Source organism: Podarcis muralis, chromosome 10 (assembly GCF_964188315.1).
Source record: "Podarcis muralis chromosome 10, rPodMur119.hap1.1, whole genome shotgun sequence".
Lineage (NCBI taxonomy): Eukaryota > Metazoa > Chordata > Lepidosauria > Squamata > Lacertidae > Podarcis > Podarcis muralis.
Genome location: NC_135664.1, coordinates 16,889,773 through 16,909,098, shown reverse-complemented (window position 1 = coordinate 16,909,098; position 19,326 = coordinate 16,889,773). Strand labels below are relative to the sequence as shown.

The 19,326-nt window shown below is 42.0% G+C and overlaps 1 protein-coding gene across 1 annotated transcript in view; it reads left to right on the top strand.

The window, feature by feature from the left end:
• The window catches only part of PLXNB2 (plexin B2), a 354,483-nt gene that overhangs the window by 108,509 nt on the left and 226,648 nt on the right, over window positions 1-19,326 (top strand). The gene's annotated exons all lie outside the window — the stretch shown is intronic.

Genomic DNA, 19,326 nt, shown 5'->3' with positions numbered 1-19,326 from the left:
CTGAGAGAATCTTTTGCAAAATTATTTGGACAATCAAAGCACCGGGTGTTACAGTTCTTCACTCAGTTCCATCTATTTCCTTCACTGAATACCTATAATTAATGTTTCATTTATTAGTCCACCTCTATTCCAAGCTTCAGCCAGGTACCGTATTTTTCACTCTATAAGACTCACTAGACGACAAGACGCACCTAGTTTTTGGAGGAGGAAAATAAGAAAAAAAATATTCTGAATCTCAGAAGCCAGAACAGCAAGAGGGATCGCTGCGCAGTGAAAGCAGCAATCCCTCTTGCTGTTCTGGCTTCTGTGATAGCTGCGCAGCCTGCATTCATTCCATAAGACGCACGCACATTTCCCCTTACTTTTTAGGAGGGAAAAAGTGAGTCTTATAGAGCAAAAAATACGGTAATACTGTATAGCTTTAAAACTTTTTTTTTAATGGTAATTCATTTATAAGTCATTTGCAACTTGCTTCTTCCAGCCAGCTAGGATTCTTGGAGCAGCTTACCACAAAAAAATAATGACGACTATCTCATCACGGAGGCATCAGAAATAAAGTGAACTCTCAAAGGATCTCTGAGTGCCCTCAAGCTTATTATGGTCTTCAGTTGGACTTCAGTTTTTCTTTTAGCAAACCAAGTGGTCATATTTCACAATATTTGCAATCTGCTTCTAAAGAATGTTCTCTTCTTTTAGTTCTCAAAAATCAGCAACTCTGGAAATAAACAGTGATTCTTGCTCAGCTGCCTCTGATTCACTCACTGGTGAATCAGTTTGGTGCCAGTTACAAGACTGGTTCTCTGATGCAAAATGTGGACATTTCAAAACACGGTTGTGAAGGAGAGAAGAGTAAAGTTATATTTGGGGGGGCGGCGGCATTGCATAAAAGCCTGATTATTCCCACCCCCACCCCTTTTCACTAAAACTGTAGCTCTCGGATAGCCAATGTGGTCCCTTGCACCTGCTATTGGACTACAACTCCCATCATCCCTGACCATTGGCCATGTCAGCTGGGACCGATGGGAGTTGGAGCCCAACAACATCTGGAGGACCCCTGCTGTAACTTATCTACTGAAACTCTTATCGCCTTACTGCATTAACACTGGTTGCACTAGGATGTAACACTATACCATGGTTTATTGGAAAGAGGGCTAACCTGTGGCCTTCCAGACATTACTTGACTGCTATAATCCCTGACAATAGACCAAGCAGAGTTGGTCTGATGGGAGTTGGAGTCTAACAACTGAGTTAGCCACCCTGGGTTAGTGTTATGAGGATGAACTGCAGTGAGCTTAGGCTCAGGTGCTAACCCACATTTCAGAAGTGTGTGCAGAAGCCAGGCCCTGTGACCAGGACTGGGGCCTTCCTAAGTTTGTTCTGAAGAGGCAAGGCGCGGCCCCACAGGTGAGGCCAATTGGTAACTCACAGCACCTGGTGGCAAGAGCCGGGAAGGAATATAAGGTCAGCATTTCCCTTCAGCTCTTTGCCACAGCAACACGTTCCCTGCCTTGCTGCATTTGGTTCCTTGACTCCTTGACTCTTGGACCCTTGACTTCATTGCTCCTTGCTTCTTGACCCTCAGACCCTTGGCTTCTTGACTCCCAGCTCTCTGACCCTCGGACTCTTGGCTTCACAACTCCTGGGTTCTGGACTCTCGTTCCTGCTCTCACCCCACCATCTTGCCCCCAGTCCGGACGTCCCTAGCTGGGACTTCGATCGCCCGTGAACCGGACCGTGACACCACTCTTTCTCCAGTGAGGTAGTGAGGAAGAGTTTATAACCTTTTGCTTCTATTTTAAACTAACTGTAGTTCGCTGTGTCATCTAGATAAACTGCTGCTAGTTTTAACTATGTTAGTGGAAGCAATCCAGTTTGTTTACAAAGCTGGCTGCTGTCCCCCAACCATAGGCAAGATTAACTGAAGTTTAGGGATGACAAAAATGTTAGAGAAGTGGTTAATTGAAAAAAATAAAGTGGAAGCTTCTTTGATCCAGCAGGCAGCATTGTAATTCCAGTTTTAGGCAACAATTCCATTTCAGGCGAGGGGAGTATATGAAACAACTGCACCTGATATTAGTTAAACTAGTTCAGACTGTAAATAACAAAGATTTTCTAGCTACGACTAGAGAAAGTTCTCTGTGTGGCCCTCTGCCATATCATCTTCAGCGAAGGGAATCTTGTCCTTCTGTGGTCTAAACAAGTAACGTTTGTATTTCTTATACCAGTGGTTCGATACCTATGGAACCTTATGGCACAGAAAATACAACAGCAGAATCATATCACTATCTGCTTAGGAGTAAATTCCATTAAGTTCAAAGGGCCTTACTTACTCCCAAGTAATCATTTTGGACTGCAGCCTTGGTGTAAGAACTGGCATAGAGTTTGCACTACTAACCAATAAAGTCACTAGTTTGATCTCACCTTGATTATGAACTCAATAGATAGCCTTAATATCGAACCACCTTGTTGTGTTATGGTAAAGAATTCAAGAAGGTAATGTCCTATATAAATGTAAAGAAATTGCCATGCTCAATTAAAAATTAGGCTGATTTACTTGGCCAGTAAAATCTCTATCTCATACTGTATGAACTATCTAAATCAAGGTGAGGAGCAGATCTCCTGGTAATTGAAGATTTACTTAACTTATTGAAAATAGAAACCAGAATCCACATTCCTGAGAGCTAAATTAAACTGTATTGGCTTTGTGAATATAACAATATATTAAGCTGTCATAATTCAAATAGAAGCCACATTCATTAAAAACACCGCTCACTCCCATTAGTTTAAGGAAGCAAATAGTTTAATGATTTATATCAAATCATATCATTGATTTAGTTCTGCAGTTGGTGTTGGGCAAGATGGTGTAGTGCTTTCCGGTACTACTTTTATAGTTTTATTGTTTCCCATTTCATTCACTGCTTCTAAGACAAACGTTTTCATTATCTATCCAATCTCCCTTCACAGAGAAGACTTCTATGACGGCAATGTAGTTATAAGTTTAGAATTAATTATGCATCAACTAACGATTTGCAGAGCCGATATCTCTATTCACTTAGGACCAAAATTAACTTTTCTTAAGATGTCTTCCTATTATATTTCATCTGAATGCTGCAGCTTAGTAACTAAAACTAGTAATTGTTGAACTTAGTTGCCTCAAAGCAACTCCTGATGCTGTCAAGGACTCTTAAAAACACATGTAATGAGATAAGAGCATTGCACATATGGCCATAAATACTGCATGGTTTTCCTTTAAAAAACAAAGCAAAAAACTCTCCACATAAAGCAACGAATGAATCTTCAGGCAGCATCTGAGTAAGAACTTTGCACATCTGACTTGCAGGATCGCAGCTTTATGTGCTTGGTGGCCAACCAGCATGCAATTGCACAAATTAAATGCACACAAGGCAGAATGCTTAAGAGCTCCACAAGGCTCCTGCAAAATCTCACAGGAGCCTCCCAGAGCTCAATAAGTAAGGTGGAAAACATGTGGGAGTTCCGGCTATATGTGATTTCAACTTTTTGAACAATTCCTGGAGCTTAACTATGGAACCCAAGTGCCATTTTAGTCATCAGCACAATTGTGTAAATTGATTAAAACCTCAACTATGAAAATCACCAAGGAACCACAAGGGACCCCTGACCATTAGGTCCAGTCGTGACCGACTCTGGGGTTGCGGCACTGATCTCGCTTTATTGGCCGAGGGAGCCGGCGTACAGCTTCCGGGTCATGACTAAGCCACTTCTGGCGAACCAGAGCAGCACATGGCTTTGCCAAATGATAAATTCATAATGCAGTAAGAGAACATAGCTTATAGAATAATATATTTTTAACATGCACTTTTATTGTGTTTTAGTAGCTGCTTCTGCTGCTGCTTTTTTAAATTTCTAGACTGCCCTTCACCCAAGGATGACAAGGTGGTTTGTAATATAAAAATACATAACATAGTAACAAACAAGAACAATAACCTCTATAAAACAACAACACTATCAAATTGTATCAAATTGCATCCTTAGTTTATCTTCATCTTAGTTTACTTTGGGCAGGGATTGTGAGCAGCATTCAACTAAGTTTTACTCAAGAGTAGGCCTGCTTAAACGAATTGTTCTTCCATAGGCATGTTCATTAATTTCAGTGGATTTGCTCTGAGTAAATCTTAGTGGTGTACCATCCTATGCATGCTACCAGAGTTACGGGGCTAAGGCTGAGGGCCACTTCAAAAAAAGGTCACATTTTCTATGTGGAAGTGATTTCCATATAGGAAATTGTGTGAATGCAAGAAGCAGATTAATGAACGACTTGTATGCTTGAAAGCTTGGCTTTCAAAAATATATGTGTACATGGCAGTGCAATAGTTGCACTTATATATTATCTACATGTGACATTTATACAGTTCCCTGCACATAATTAACTTTCCTATGGACATAACGTAGAGAGACTGCCTGTATCCCATCTATTGACAATGGACTTTGCCTCCAGGGGTGAAGTCAAACCGCTGGGGAAATCACAGCGCCTGCTGTGGCTGTAGAGACCGGTAGCTTGTAACTGCTGCCTCCCACGTTGTTTTTGCTGCATTCGCAGCACCAAAGTGACCTCTCCTGGGCGCAAGCCTGGGCAGTGTATATGGAGGTCCTGGGCTGACCCTCCCCACCCATCAGCCTTGCTGATTTGGCCCAAAGGAAAGCAGAGCAATACATTTGGCACCAGCTGAGCTGCAGGAGGGAGGAGTTCAAGAAGACATCCAACCATCTTAGGGGCTCCACTCTGGGTTTGTGTAGGGTTTATTCCTTAGCCTTTTCTTCCTCCGGACATGTCCCACAAGGCAGCGGGTATTTATACAATATAACTGAAAGCCACTGTGCTCTTCATACTTGTGTACACTCCCTTGCAAAGGACAGTTGTAGTCAGTACACTGAAGTGAATATATAGCAGGTATTCTATTTTCTCTTTCTAGAAAGTAGTTTCAGAGGGACACAGGGAGATGATAAGGTCTGTGCTGCTGGAACCGGTTTTGAGTTGGATTATATATTTCTCCTTAGAGTAGCTCACACTCAAGCTTATTTGTACTAGCTCCTGTTCTGTTCCCAGATGAGCTGGTTTGTGTTAAGTGTTTGCTAAACTCAAGGAGCGTGGCCTTTAATATATCAGTGCCGTGAAAATGCTGTTTCCATAAAACAAATGTGGTGATGTGTACATACTTGTCATGTGCCACAAATGGTGGTTTTTAATTACACTGGCTTGTTGTGAAAGGTTGATTCAGCGCTGTTGTATTAGACTCTTGCAGGTAGAAATGTTGGACCGGTTTTCAGAGGTAAACCAGATTGTTCTTCGGAGGCATTTAGATTGTTCCAGTCGCCTGAGTATTGGGAGATGTCTGTGAGCTTTAGCAAAAGGAAAGGAAAGATCAATTTCTGCCTGCCATTTAAAGTCCTAGCATGAGATTGAATACACATTTAGATACCCTGGGAAATAAAGTGCCTATAAATAAAGTGCCAAGATCTGTTGTCATCTGTCAAAAATTATAAAGAAGTTCCATGACTTCACATCTTATCCAAATAGTTATGCTTGCTCTTGCATACCTAAATGTAAAAATGTAAAAAATGTTTTTGTAAGAAACAAGTCACGCTGCGCTAAGATGGCCAGGCAAACTCCCAACATAAGAATAGCAAGTGAAGCAGAAGAGAAAAACACACTTTCCTCTTCACTCCCCTCTGCTCTGTTCAGAATGGTTGTGCAACCCGTACAGCACATAGGCGACATTCTGTTCAGAATGGTGGCAGTGGGATCTTGGGATTGGGATAAACTGGGTCGGGGTGTGTGTGTGGAGTTTATGGGGAGAGTTATACAGGAATGGGGGGTGGCGGTGGAATGGGTTGGAGTAGGCAGGGAGCTAGAGAAGCTGTGAGAGGTTGGGAGGGTGAAAGAATGTGGGCATTTGAGTGAAATGTAAAGGGAGGATGTTGGCAAGGGGGTGAGTGGTAGGGGGGGGCAACATGAGCAGGGATGTTGGCCTCTAGTAGTACAGTGGTACCTCAGGTTAAGAACTTAATTCCTTCCAGAGGTCCGTTCTTAACCTTAAACTATTCTTAACCTGAAGCACCACTTTAGTTAATGGGGCCTCCTGCTGCTGCCGCGCCGCCAGAGCACGATTTCTGTTCTCATCCTGTTCTCATTTCAACCCGAGGTACCACTGTATACATTTTCCCAAATAACTGGGAGCTAAGTATCACAAGGGACGCGGGTAGTGGTGTGGGTTAAACCACAGAGCTTAGGACTTGCCAATCAGAAGGTTGGCGGTTCGAATCCCTGTGATGGGGTGAGCTCCTGTTGCTCAGTCCCAGCTCCTGCCAACCTAGCAGTTTGAAAGCACGTCAAAGTGCAAGTAAATAAATAGGTACCGCTCTGGCGGGAAGGTAAACGGCGTTTCTGTGCGCTGCTCTGGTTGGCCAGAAGCGGCTTAGTCATGCTGGCCACATGACCTGTACTCCGGCTCCCTCAACCAATAAAGCGAGATGAGCGCCGCAACCCCGGAGTCAGTCACGACTGGACCTAATGGTCAGGGGTCCCTTTACCTTTACCTTTAAGTATCACAAAGGCACCAGGTTCTTACAATGCTGTTTTGATTTATTTTCAGAAATGCAAGCTTACACTGGTGACAAGGAATTCTGTAAATTCAGATAGCAATCATTGTTGCTATCAAAGGCCAAGGACATAGGTGCTGGGCAAGCCCTTGCCCTAAGTCACCCGGGAAGAAAGTGAAAAGCTGTAAAGCAAACATTGGAGCAGCTTGCTAGATCAGCAGTGGCTCATCTGATCCAGCATTCTGTTCTCACAGTGGCCAACTAGGTATCTGTGGGAAACCCACAAGCAGTACCTGAGCGCAAGAGCATGATCCCTTCCTGTGGTTTTCAGCCATTGGTATTTAGAAACATACTTCCACCAATCATGGAGGCATAGGAGAGCCATCATGGCTAGTAGCTACTGGTAGCCTTATCTACACACACACACACAGAGAGAGAGAGAGAGAGAGAGAGAGAGAGTGTGTCTAGTCCTCTCTTAAAGCCATCTAGGTTGACGGCCATCACCAACTATGTGCAATGTGAAAAGGAAGAATCTTCCAATGTCCAGTTTGTCCCAGATGTCCCAGAATGGGTGATAGCATTTTGCAAGATCCTCTGTTCTTTCTTTTGATTTATTTATGTTTTTACTTGCTATATACTAATATCTGCTAAATGGAGAGGGAGGTCATGATAGGTGTTTCTCCAGTTCGACCGCATTTTTGCAGACCCATAACATTCACAAGCTGATCTTTCTTAAATGGAAAAAAAAAAAAAAAAAGATTTCCAAGCCATGTTGCTCAAGACAGTCCATGCCAAAGTTATATCTACTTTGTTGAAAATCCAAGGTTACTTCCTAAACACATTATTCTCTAACTTACAATAAGCTGAAAACCACATATGTATTAAGTGGTGCTATCAAATATTTATACACAGTGGTGATTATAGAGACCTAACTTCAAAAAGTCATTGAAATCTGAGACTTCTCTGTAGACTACTATCCTTGAAACATTAATTCAGGCATTTTGTTTCACAACACAGCACAAAAATATATTGATTCTCAAATTCCCTGTCCCCCTAAATAATATTCTGGAGTAATTGCTGGTCTCTCTTAATGCACATTTGCCCAGAGTATGAATATTTTAAAGCCTCACTTTTAATCTTTCATTCCCCTTTATTCAAATCCTTTTTCTTTTTTAAGAGAAAGTTACTTTTTGCTTAATTAGCACACAATAGAAAGAGAATCTGATTCAGAAGTCTCTGAATAAAACTATTGACCGGAACTTTAACTAGCTCCAGCAAACCAGTTGTGCTTTAATTCAGTTAGTACTTCAGTTTGGACATTTTGTTTCATGTGAATCAATCGGGATACATTTTGTTCTTCCTAAAGCAACATGATGGAAAATTGTAAATTTCATGATCATGATGAATTGCAATTACTTTTACAAAAACAAATATCTGCGTTCAAACTTATAGTACATGTCACGTAACGTTGGTGTTGAGTTATATGGCCTAAAGCTCATCCATATTAACTGTCCAAGCAAGGCTTCCTCAACCTCGGCCCTCCAGATGTTTTTGCCCTACACCTCCCATGATGCCTAGCTAGCAGGACCAGTGGTCAGGGATGATGGGAATTGTAGCCTCAAAACATATGGAGGGCTGAGGTTGAGGAAGCCTGGTCCAAGCCATATGGCCATATCTTAGCTAAATAAGCAGATATCCAGCATCCCTGTGCAAGTATGCAAACAAATCTGGAAGTATTGTGTTAACTATAGTTTCCCAGTTCAGATAAACGAGTTAACAGTTTTAGAAGAATACAAGATATTAAACCATTGATTTGTGCTTGGGTTAATATCCTAGCTTGTCCCCAATCTGCTAGCCACAGTTTAGACAAAATGCGAAAGTGTAGTTAATGGAAGCCTTCCTCTTTTGTTTGCTGGCTCAGGTAAAGAATTTGTGCACATGCCCAAAAAGCTTATATTTCATCTCCTTAAGCTGAGATGCAATCATCCAAACACACTCACATGTGGCCTGGCACGAGCACTATTTTTAAAAATATGAGAAACTCTGAAAATTGCTTCTAAGATGCCGCATGTGGGGCACCTCTGGTTATAGAATAAACCCATTGTGATAGTTAGGGTAGCTTGGCCCACATTGCATGGGAAACCTTGATAGATTTAATAGAGGACTGCACAGGGTTCTGCTTCTTCATTGTGAACCAAAGTTCCTTTACTGTCCTCACAAGAAGAATACTGAACAGTTGGGAGACAGATTATTCCGCCAACCAATTTGCCTATCAGCAGGGAAGATTCAATAGGTTTTTTGGTTGCTTCTTTACATTAGGGATCACATAAAAGCAGACGAATATGTCTTCCAAAGTCAGCCTAATTTAACCTTGAAATTACTTGACTCAACATGGCCCCTGACATGCATAAAGTGGTGTGTGCCACATTTGTTGTTTGTGTTGCACTCATTATAGTGAACTGAAAATGGTATTGATCTTGCAAAATTGCTTCTTTTTACAGACCGGGAAGGCTCTAATTAAGCTTGCTCAAAACTAGGAGGCCCCTTTCATCGGATTAATTTCCCCTCCTGAGCTAATGCAGTTTGTTGTCATGAGGTGTTCTGTTTGAGATAGATGAAGGGATTCCTTTGTTCCCTCTGGTTACTCAAAAGATGTTTGCTGAAGCTGCAGGGATGCTGGAAACTCTGATGTACCCATAATAAAGAGCGGGGAGGAGACACCTGTAGCAATTTGAGTTTGGGGACAGACAAGGTTTGGTTTTTAATCAGTGGGGTTATTCACTCATCCTAGTTAGCATTCAACATGATAAACGTTTCCGCAGGGGTTGTTTTTTTAAGGAAAAAAACTTAAGAGAGCGAAAAGAAGAGATAAAATGGTTATTGATTATTGAAACAGAAATGAATCTAGTGAGCTGTCAGTCAAGAGCATCAAAGACCAGGGTTCAAATCCCCACTAAACCTTTGCTGCCTTTGAGCTACTCATGACCTCTCAGCCTGACCTGCCCCACTGTGTTGTGAGGATATGCTATGAGAAGATTTATTTTTTTTGCCTGAAAAATAAATAATGACACCTGGATTTGAGGATTGAAGATGATGTTTGTTTATAGAAAGTGGCTTTGTGGGGTGTTATATTGGATTGGACTAAGTGAATATTGTTTTTATATAGCTGACCGATGAAGAATCGGAAGTTCTTTACTTTCCAAATCTTATTTTTCTATCTTTCGTTATTAACCTCTGTCCTATTCTTTTTAAAAGTTATTTTTCCTTCTTTATTTCTCTCCCCCTCCCCTTTGTGTTTTTATTATATCTATATAAAAGTCTTGGTTTGGTTAAAAAAAAAGGGAAAAAATGCTAAGTTTTGTATTTTTTTCTATCAACCTTAATAAACATTTATTTCAAAAATAGATGTGCTGTGAGGGAAAGGAACCATTCCTGCCACCTTAGAGCTCTCTGGAGGAGAGATGGGATAGAACTGTAATCAACAAATAAAATATTAACAGATCATTTGGGGCAGCCATGTCAGCCTGCCCATAACACTGCCTAAGACAAATACAACTAACTGGACATACATTTGAGAATTGTGGTCTCGCCAAGATTTCTTGCCACACGTGCAGCCTTTTCTCATGGTCTGCAGCTGTTAGATGTGGAGGTTACGATACGATAATCTTTATTGCCATTGTCCCATACAGAACAACAAAATTGAAAATCTACATCAGACATTCAGAAACCCACAAGCCTGCTATCCCAGCTATCCCAGCCTGGTTAGCCCCCTAAAAACTCTGATACCCCATAATTAAATAGAATATACTCCCACAGAGACTACATTACACTGCATTTAAAACCACATTTGAATAGAAACTGTTTCTCAGGTGGCTAGTCCTAGTCTTTATAACCCTGTACTTTCTTCCAGAAGGCAGAAGCTGAAAGAGATCATTTCCGGGGTGCGCACTATCCTGCACTATCTCTGCAGCTTTCTTATGGCACCTGGAAGCGTAGATTTGATCTAAGGTGGGAAGAGTGCACCCAGTTATTCTCTCCGCAGTCTTTACAACCTTGGACAGCATTATTTTTTTCCCTGACTGTGCAGCTCCCAAACCACACACACAGACCATAAGTTAATACACTCTCAACAGTACAATGGTAAAATGCCATCAACAGGTCCTTTGAGAGATTTTTTTTCCGGAGGATTCTCAGAAAATATAACCCCTGCTGTTAGGGGGCAAGGCTTTCTTGGCCCAAGAAAAAAATGCTCTTTTTGTAGTCTATCTTCTATCTTCTTTCTCTGTATGATAGGCAGTGTGATTTGTAGTCCTAAGACGCGGATACTACCAGCATTCAAAACTTTATCATGAGAGTGATATCCAGACCTCTTTGTGGAAAGTACTAGGATGAGTTATTCCTGTATGGGAAGAAAGTGACCTTGAAACCACTTATGAATATATTCTGCGTCATTAATGGTTCATCTTTGTCTTCCGCATAGTAACATTATTCTTGACCCTCCTTAATCAAAGCTTTTCCTGGAGATTCCACATTGTAGCTGGCAGTCCAGTTTGTCTTCCCGGTTCAGATCGCTAAAGCAGTTTAAACTCCCTTCAGTATCAAACTTACCCTTTTAAAAAATAATAATAATAATAATGTTTGATTGCTTTTACATTTGCTTGAAAATTGTAATTACAATAAACCTCCGCAGGGAAACAAATCATGAAAAAGGTGGTATTAAAACTTCCTGTTCTTTAAACTCCAGTGGGGTTCATCACAACTGAAACCCCTAAGTACAGCCGTAATGTTAATGTAGTGCTTACTTACAGACCTCTCTGCATTATGTTCTCTAGTCTAGTGGAGTGTGAGCCTATTTTCGTAGTGATTTGCTAGTTACCCTGATTAAACTCAAAGTGGGTGCACTTATCCAAATCAGCATTATTAATAACAATTCTTAGCAGTTACGCAGCTTTCATATATTCAGAATGTGGGCAATTGTGTACAATGAAATACGCATAGTGAAGAATTAGCTTACTTTCTTGCTTAGTCATATCCTGCTAATATGTTCCCTGATGTGAAATAAGCAGTCAAAACAAGCTTGTGAAAAAATATTATTCAAGTAAGTTCTGTCAGCAAGTGGAGTGATCGCCCCGCTGCAGGGTTCTGAAAAGGAGTTTCCTTTTTATTCCATTTCCCAGCCTCCTTATTTTGTTTTCTTGCATGCTGCTTTCATTAGGCTGGCTGCGAGAAAGAAAGAAACCCGAAGCACTAATTTTTCCTGCAACATTGTGGTGCATTAAATTGCAAGTTCTTTTAACTTAAATGAAATCGTCTGCCCTACTGCGCCAGTTCATTATGGTGTTTAAATGTCCAACGTTTTTATGATAAATGTCAAACCAAGTTTCATCGATAACAGCGCTCGGGAGGTAGATTGACCCATGGTCTCATTAACAGCTGGTGTAGCTAGAAAAGATGAGTCTCTCAGAGACTCAAACAAGGAAGAGGGAACCATCCTCAGGAGATTGCAGAGTTTATAAAAGCAGTCTGCTAAATGGCATTTTTGCCCACCTCTTTATAGCGAGAATGAGTAAAATGTTAACTAAAACTCACCAGAAAGTTCACTGCAAAAGATCTTACACCAATCATTATACTGGAAAGACAGGACAATACTTTTCACCCTGAACTTGCTCTTGCTCTCAGTCCTTTGTTAAAATCAGCAGGGACTTGGGGGCTTATATCTAATCACACTTTTGGTCCATGTAGCCCAGAGTGCCCTGGAAGCAGCTCCCCAGTCTTTGATTTGCTTTTTTGACCATTTTTCCTGGGGATGGGACCTCTTGCCTGCAAGCTGTGTGCTCTGCAACTGAGCATATAAGTAGTAGAGACGTCACCTTGCCAACAAAGGTCCATATAGTTAAAGCCATGGTTTTCCCAGTAGTGATGTATGGAAGTGAGAGCTGGACCATAAAGAAGCCTGATCCCCGAAGAATTGATGCTTTTGAATTATGGTGCTGGAGAAGACTCTTGCGAGTCCCACGGACTGCAAGAAGATCAAATGCATCCATTCTTAAGGAAATCAGCTCTGAGTGCTCACTGGAAGGACAGATCGTGAAGCTGAGGCTCCAGTACTTTGGCCACCTCATGAGAAGAGAAGACTCCCTGGAGAAGACACTGATGCTGGGAAAGATGGAGGGCACAAGGAGAAGGGGGCGACAGAGGACGAGATGGTTGGATAGTGTTTTCGAGGTTACCAGCATGAGTTTGACCAAACTGCGGGAGGTAGTGGAGGACAGAGGTGCCTGGCGTGCTCTGGTCCATGGGTTCACGAAGAGTCGGACACGACTAAATGACTAAACAACAACAAAACCTCGGTTTACGGACTTAATCCGTTCCGGATGTCCATTCTTAAACCGAAACCATTTTTAAACCAAGGCACACTTTCCCTAATGAGGCCTCCCGCTGCCAGTGCCCTTCCACTGACTGTTCAGATTCCGCTCTTAGACCAAGGTAACGTTCTCAAACCAGGACACTATTTCCGGTTTTGCGGAGTTTGTAAACCAAATCATTCTTAAACCGGACTGTTCTTAAAACGAGGTACCACTGTATATATACAAATACTAGTGGGAGCCTCTAACGAAATGCATGTATGCACAAATATGTACATGTACAAATCGATGATGTAACTAGTCATACTGCACGCATTGTAAATAGTGAAGGGAGCAACGGGGGCAGAACGACGAGTTTAGCAATGCCATTTTGAGTTGACTCTGTTCTGTCAGAGTTCATAGGCTCTTGCGTCAATCAGTTAGCAGCCCACCTTCCCTCCTCCCCCAAGCCTGAGTTCTTCCCATTTTCCTGTGTGTCTTTCCATGTGTCTGATCCCCATAATAAGCAGCTCTGTATCCATTCATTCGGTCATTACATTGCATGGCTCAGTTGGTTAGAGTGTGATGTCGACAACCCCAAGGTGGCAGGTTTGATTCCCCGTATGGGGGGTTGGACTTAGGTGATCCCGAGGGTCCCTTCCAATTCTACAATTCTATGATTTCATTTTAATAACTTATACAACAAAATCTCTTAAGAAGTTCACACAAAGTACAACCATAAACACATTAGCAAAAAAAACTCTGTACGTGGTACAAAAATACAACAAAGAACCCCACCCCAAAATACTGAAACTATGCCTCTGGGCTCTTACAGTACTTTGAATGAAAAACATAGTGACCTATGTCCCATGACCTATGACCCATGTTCAAACCCTAAACAGTGATTAACCTTAACTGCTGCCTCTTCAAAGAAGCCATCTTCACAACCCATGGTTTGAGCCAAGCCTGTATCCTGAAGTACATTTTTAAAATAGCTCAAACCGCAAACCAAACAACAAAAAGTTCGCTTTTGTCTTAATCTTCTCTGCAGCCCAGACTGCCCACAATCCGCTTTTTACCTCATTATTTTTAACACCTCCTGAGGAGCTTACCTGCCAGGCAAAATTAGCTCCAAGAAGCAAATTAACCCCATAATCTTCACTACATAAACAATCCAATTCCCTCACAGTATAATATAAATAAAGTAAAGTAAATGTATTCCCAAATTATTATTTTTAATAACAAAGTAAGGCTAACACTTGCCTGACACCCCCCCCCCCCAAATACAAGTCAGATTTGCAGATAAATACAAAATGTTTCTTGGTATTGTTTCCATCCCACCAATATGGGCAAGCTGCCTAAGCAATGTTTTTAGCAATGTTTATCTGGATTGAACTGTGAGTTGGTGGGCATCAGTAAGGCTGATATTAGCACTAACATCCTAGATTGCAGTGAATTTACCTGCCCAGCCCTGAGACTTGGGTTTTTCATTCACCCTAAGAGTTGTTGAGCACTGAGCAAATGTTAACACTGCTTAGTTTTGAATCAGTAAATGAGAAATGGGTATTTGCAGTAGAGACAGGTAGCTTCAGTTACACAGTTACCCACTTATACATCAGAAGAGACCACAAGAGCTTTTTCTTCATACCTGTAACTTGTATAGGTAACACCTGTCATCCATTGGACTAATGATGCTGAAACCTGCTTTCCATTAAAGGTAAAAGGTAAAGGACTCCTGGATGGTTAAGCCCAGTCAAAGGCAACTATGGGGTTGTGGCGTTCATCTCGCTTTCAGGCCAAGGGAGCCGGCGTTTGTCCATAGACAGCTTTCTGGGTCATGTGGCCAGCATGACTAAACCACTTCTGGTGCAATGGAACACCATGACAAGTGCCAGAGCGCACGGAAACACTGTTTACCTTCCCGACGGAGCGGTACCTATTTATCCACTTGCACTGGCATGCTTTCAAACTGCTAGGTTGGCAGGAGCTGGGACAAAGAAACAGGAGCTCATCCTGTTGCGGGGATTCGAACCACCAACCTTCTGATCGGCAAGCCCAAGAGGCTCAGTGATTTAGACCACAGCGCCACCATTAGCACAGAGGTGGGAAACCTGATCTGGCTAGTGGGCCAGGTTCTTATCTCTCCTACCCCTCCCTCCTGCACCAAATTTGGCAGGTAGGCAGGGCCAGCCACCTGACATAACAGTGACATTAGGTTGTGATCACTGGGATTTCAAAACACTCCACAGAGCCTGCAACTAGCCCTGCATGCATGGTGTTCAGCAGGCTCGAAGTCACCACCTATCAGCTGATGGCTGATAGCTTCCGGCTTCCTTTCTGCAGGGGTTGGTTGAGCAGTCAAGCTCTTCATGGGGAATTTGGTTGTGCGGCTTCAGCCAGCTTGAAGTCACTGCCCATCAGCTGAGAGTGTTAGAATTCCTGCTCCGTGATTGCAGTCATGGGGTTTTTGTCTATCACATGATATATGTTTCGACTCCACAGAGTGGGAAGTAATGGAGACAGGATGTTTGTGTTACTGTGTTCCGTGAAGTGGGACTATTGTCTTTTGTTCTTTCCCCTCTTTGCTGTCTGATGCTAGAGAGAGAAGGAGCCGTGTTGCAGTGCTCCGTGTGCGTTTGTATGTAAATAAAGTAGATTAGCCAAAATGCTGAGTTGCTGAGGTCTGTTACACAAGCTGCGAAGGCTGCAGATCCCTAAGCGTGCCGATGTCTGTTGGCATCGGTCGCTGTGATGTTCAGGGTTTTTGAAGCTCCCGAACGATTGACCAGGAGGGAGAGAACATGCCAGCCAGGGTCCTACTCAAGTGTAGGACGAGCTCCTGACTTGAAGCCTGCTTTTTGCATGAATTGGAGAAAATTGGTCATTCAGCTGATCAACCTGCCTCCAGGTTTCACATTTGTTGCCTGGTTTGGGGCAGGGTTGGGGGGAAGCAACCTTGAGGGCCAGAGAGGTTTCCCATCCCTGATTTAGCAGGTACTCACTTATCATTGCATGTGTTTACATGTAGTGTTCTGTGCCACTTCTAACTGCATATTTTTGGTTACACAACTGTATTCACAGTGCTACTGACTCTCTTTATCCTACTTTCCCCCACAAACACAATTTTCTCAACTTTCAGTCCTCTCTGCTTCCTATTTATTTTTTTGCACTTTATCATAACACAAGTCTTTCATTTACTACTTGGTGTGTCAGCATTGCTTCAGCTCTTAATGCAATCTATGGTAGATTCATTTAATGCAGCGTGTATAATGGATGGAATAGGGAACTTGTCTTCTAAAAAGACTGTGAAATTAATAGTGGGACACTTACTGCTGTACTCTTGATGATGGATAACGGACCATTTAATCAAATAGTCACCTAACTAACATCTCAAGTTCAGGTCCATTTTTAAAAGGGTTTTTTTCTTCTTTTTTAAGGTTTAACTATGAAAAGGAGAAGTGCAGATTTGTTTTTAATGGTATTGCCTTTGGTAATGATCAAGCATATGGCTTAGTTTGAGTAAACAAATGAATGTATTTTTAGAATTCCACAGTTAAGTCCTTGCTTTATTGCTGTTGCAGCATAATAAGCTTGGGTGACTATGAAGTAGCTAAATGGATGGGTTAATTTGGAACCAAGCAATTTCATGGTATGTTCACTTGTTTACTGAGTGGAAGAGAGTGGAATAAAAGAGGTGAGAATAGCACGGATGTGCTTCAAAGTAGTTTTCAACTTTCCATTTTTTAAAAAGAAAGAAAGAAGAAGAAGAAGGGTGTGAAGCTATTATACCTGAATAGAATGAATACTTCTAAGCCAAGTGAACACAGACCTCTGTGTATCTAATTACGATTTATTATGAGATAACAGGTCCAAATGTTTTGCTTATTTCAAAGGTGCGTACTTGTCTTTGTCCAATGCCAGCAAAAGTTTCACTTCAAAAAGCATTCCCAGTTGTATATCCATCATAGCCATGGGAAGAAAATGGGGGAATTATAATTTTGACTTTGTGTGTGTGTGAAGGTGCTGCTCTTAAACAGGTATAAAATCAGTAGCGACTTTTGAGTCAGATGCAGAGGTGATCACCATGTGTTCATAAGACTTTGAATGGTGTGTTCTCTCATTCCTAAGTGTTCTTGCACTCCTGCTTATAGGCTTCCCAGAGTAAAGGATGTGGACTAGATGGGCAACTGACCTAATGCAACAGACTGTTCTTATGTTCAGATCCAGCCTTGCATAGGTTCAGAAAGGTAACGACATCATGTCCTCTCAGGCCATGCCCTGGTCCATGTAGCTGAATTATAAAAGGAATTAGATATTAACAATAATGCGTGGTAGTTTACTGTGATAGCCACTGACTGTTTTTGTCCCTGGCTTCTGCCTCTGTATGAATACAGGTGACTCCCCAGTAACGCAGGGGTTACATTTCCGGGGACCGCATGTATATATGTGAAATCGTGTATAGTTGGGAGCACCATCTAAAACACCAAACTCTGCCAAAAAAACCCCCCACCCCACCACAATCACTCTCTCCACATCCTCTTTCTCAAACTCCAACTCTCCAAGCCTCAAAGGTTGGTGCAGAGGCTCCTAGGATTTCTGTTGCAAAGGCTCCTGGGATTTCTGTTGCAAAGGCTCCTGGGATTGCTAGCCATTTTCCCCATTCTATCTATCTATCTATCTATCTATCTATCTATCTATCTATCTATCATCTATCTATCTTCCCCCATTCTTTTTTGTGTCATTTTTGCACATTCTACACTCCTTTAAGGCCATGTTTGCCATTTTTTGCAGTTTAAACTGAAATTATTTCCTTGTGCTGCACACATATGCAGTCATGTGCGAGTCGAATGTACATACGTGGGAAATCGCCTATACAGTGGTACCTTGCAAGCCGAATGCCTCGCAAGACAAAAAACTCGCAAGACGAAAGGGTTTTTGGTTTTTTGAGTTGCTTCGCAAGACGATTTTCCCTATGGGCTTGCTTTGCAAGACGGAAACGTCTTGCAAGTTTGTTTCCTTTTTCTTAACACCGTTAATACACTTGCGACTTGACTTTGAGGAGCAACTCATAGCACGCGGTGTGGTAGCCTTTTTTGAGGTTTTTGAAGACTTTGGTGATTTTTGAAGCTTTTCCAAAACTTTTCCGAAACCGTGCTTCGCAAGACGAAAAAAATCGCAAGGCGAAAAAACTCGCGGAACGAATTAATTTCGTCTTGCGAGGCACCACTGTACTGATATATATTGTATCTGAACAGAGAGGTTCTATCTGTAGTTGTTCCTGTATGCTCTGCTTCCCAGGGATATCTGGGCAGAGTGCTAGACTAGATTGAGCCTTCTGTTGATTAGCAGTGTAACTCTTGCCTTGCTTTATTATTTACCAAGCATCCATCAAGGTCTGTGGGACAGACATGCAGGGTGGTTAATTATCTGTCACTGAAGAGTATTGGTGTAGGTCCTATGTTCATAATGGAATGCAGATGAAATGTGTGATTGGGAGATTAGTCCCAGCTCTATTACTTCATATTTATATTTTATGCTGCAGCTAGCAATTAAGAAACTTATTACTGAAAACATCTGCTTTGGCAGGAAATGAGTTCAGAAAAGGAGGAAACATAGTATACTCTTTTTAAAAAATAATAATCTGCCCATTATTTCTCAGAAAGGAAGAAGGATTATAACATGCTGCATAGGCTTATATTAGGCATTGATGAGGCAACACTTAACCAGCATTGCTCCTGCTTTTAAAAAGTGGATCCACGCAATAGATATTAAAACTAGGTCTAAACCACTGAGCCTCTTGGGCTTGCCGATCGGAAGGTCAGTGGTTCGAATCCCTGTGACGGGGTGAGCTCCCGTTGCTCGGTCCTAGCTTCTGCCAACCTAGCAGTTCGAAAGCATGCCAGTGCAAGTAGATAAATAGGTACCACTACGACGGGAAGGTAAACAGCATTTCCATGCGCTCTGGCACTCGTCATGGTGTTCTGTTGTACCAGAAGTGGTTTAGTCATGCTGGCCACATGATCCGGAAAGCTGTTTGTGGACAAATGCTGGCTCCCTCAGCCTGAAAAGCGAGATGAGCGCTGAAACCCCATAGTCACCTTTGACTGGGCTTAACCGTTCAGGAGTCCTTTACCTTTTACCTTTACCTTTACACTTAATCTTACATTATGATCAATTCCCATTAAGACATTAAGACAGGCTTCTTCAACCTCGACCCTCCAGATGTTTTGAGACTACAATTCCCTTCATCCCTGACCACTGGTCCTGCTAGCTAGGCATCATGGGAGTTGTAGGCCAAAAACATCTGGAGGGCCGAGGTTGAGGAAGCTTGCTTTAAGAGGAAATTGAGCAGAAAATGTACATGCATTATGGGTTGTGTCCAATGTTAGCCATACTCAGTATA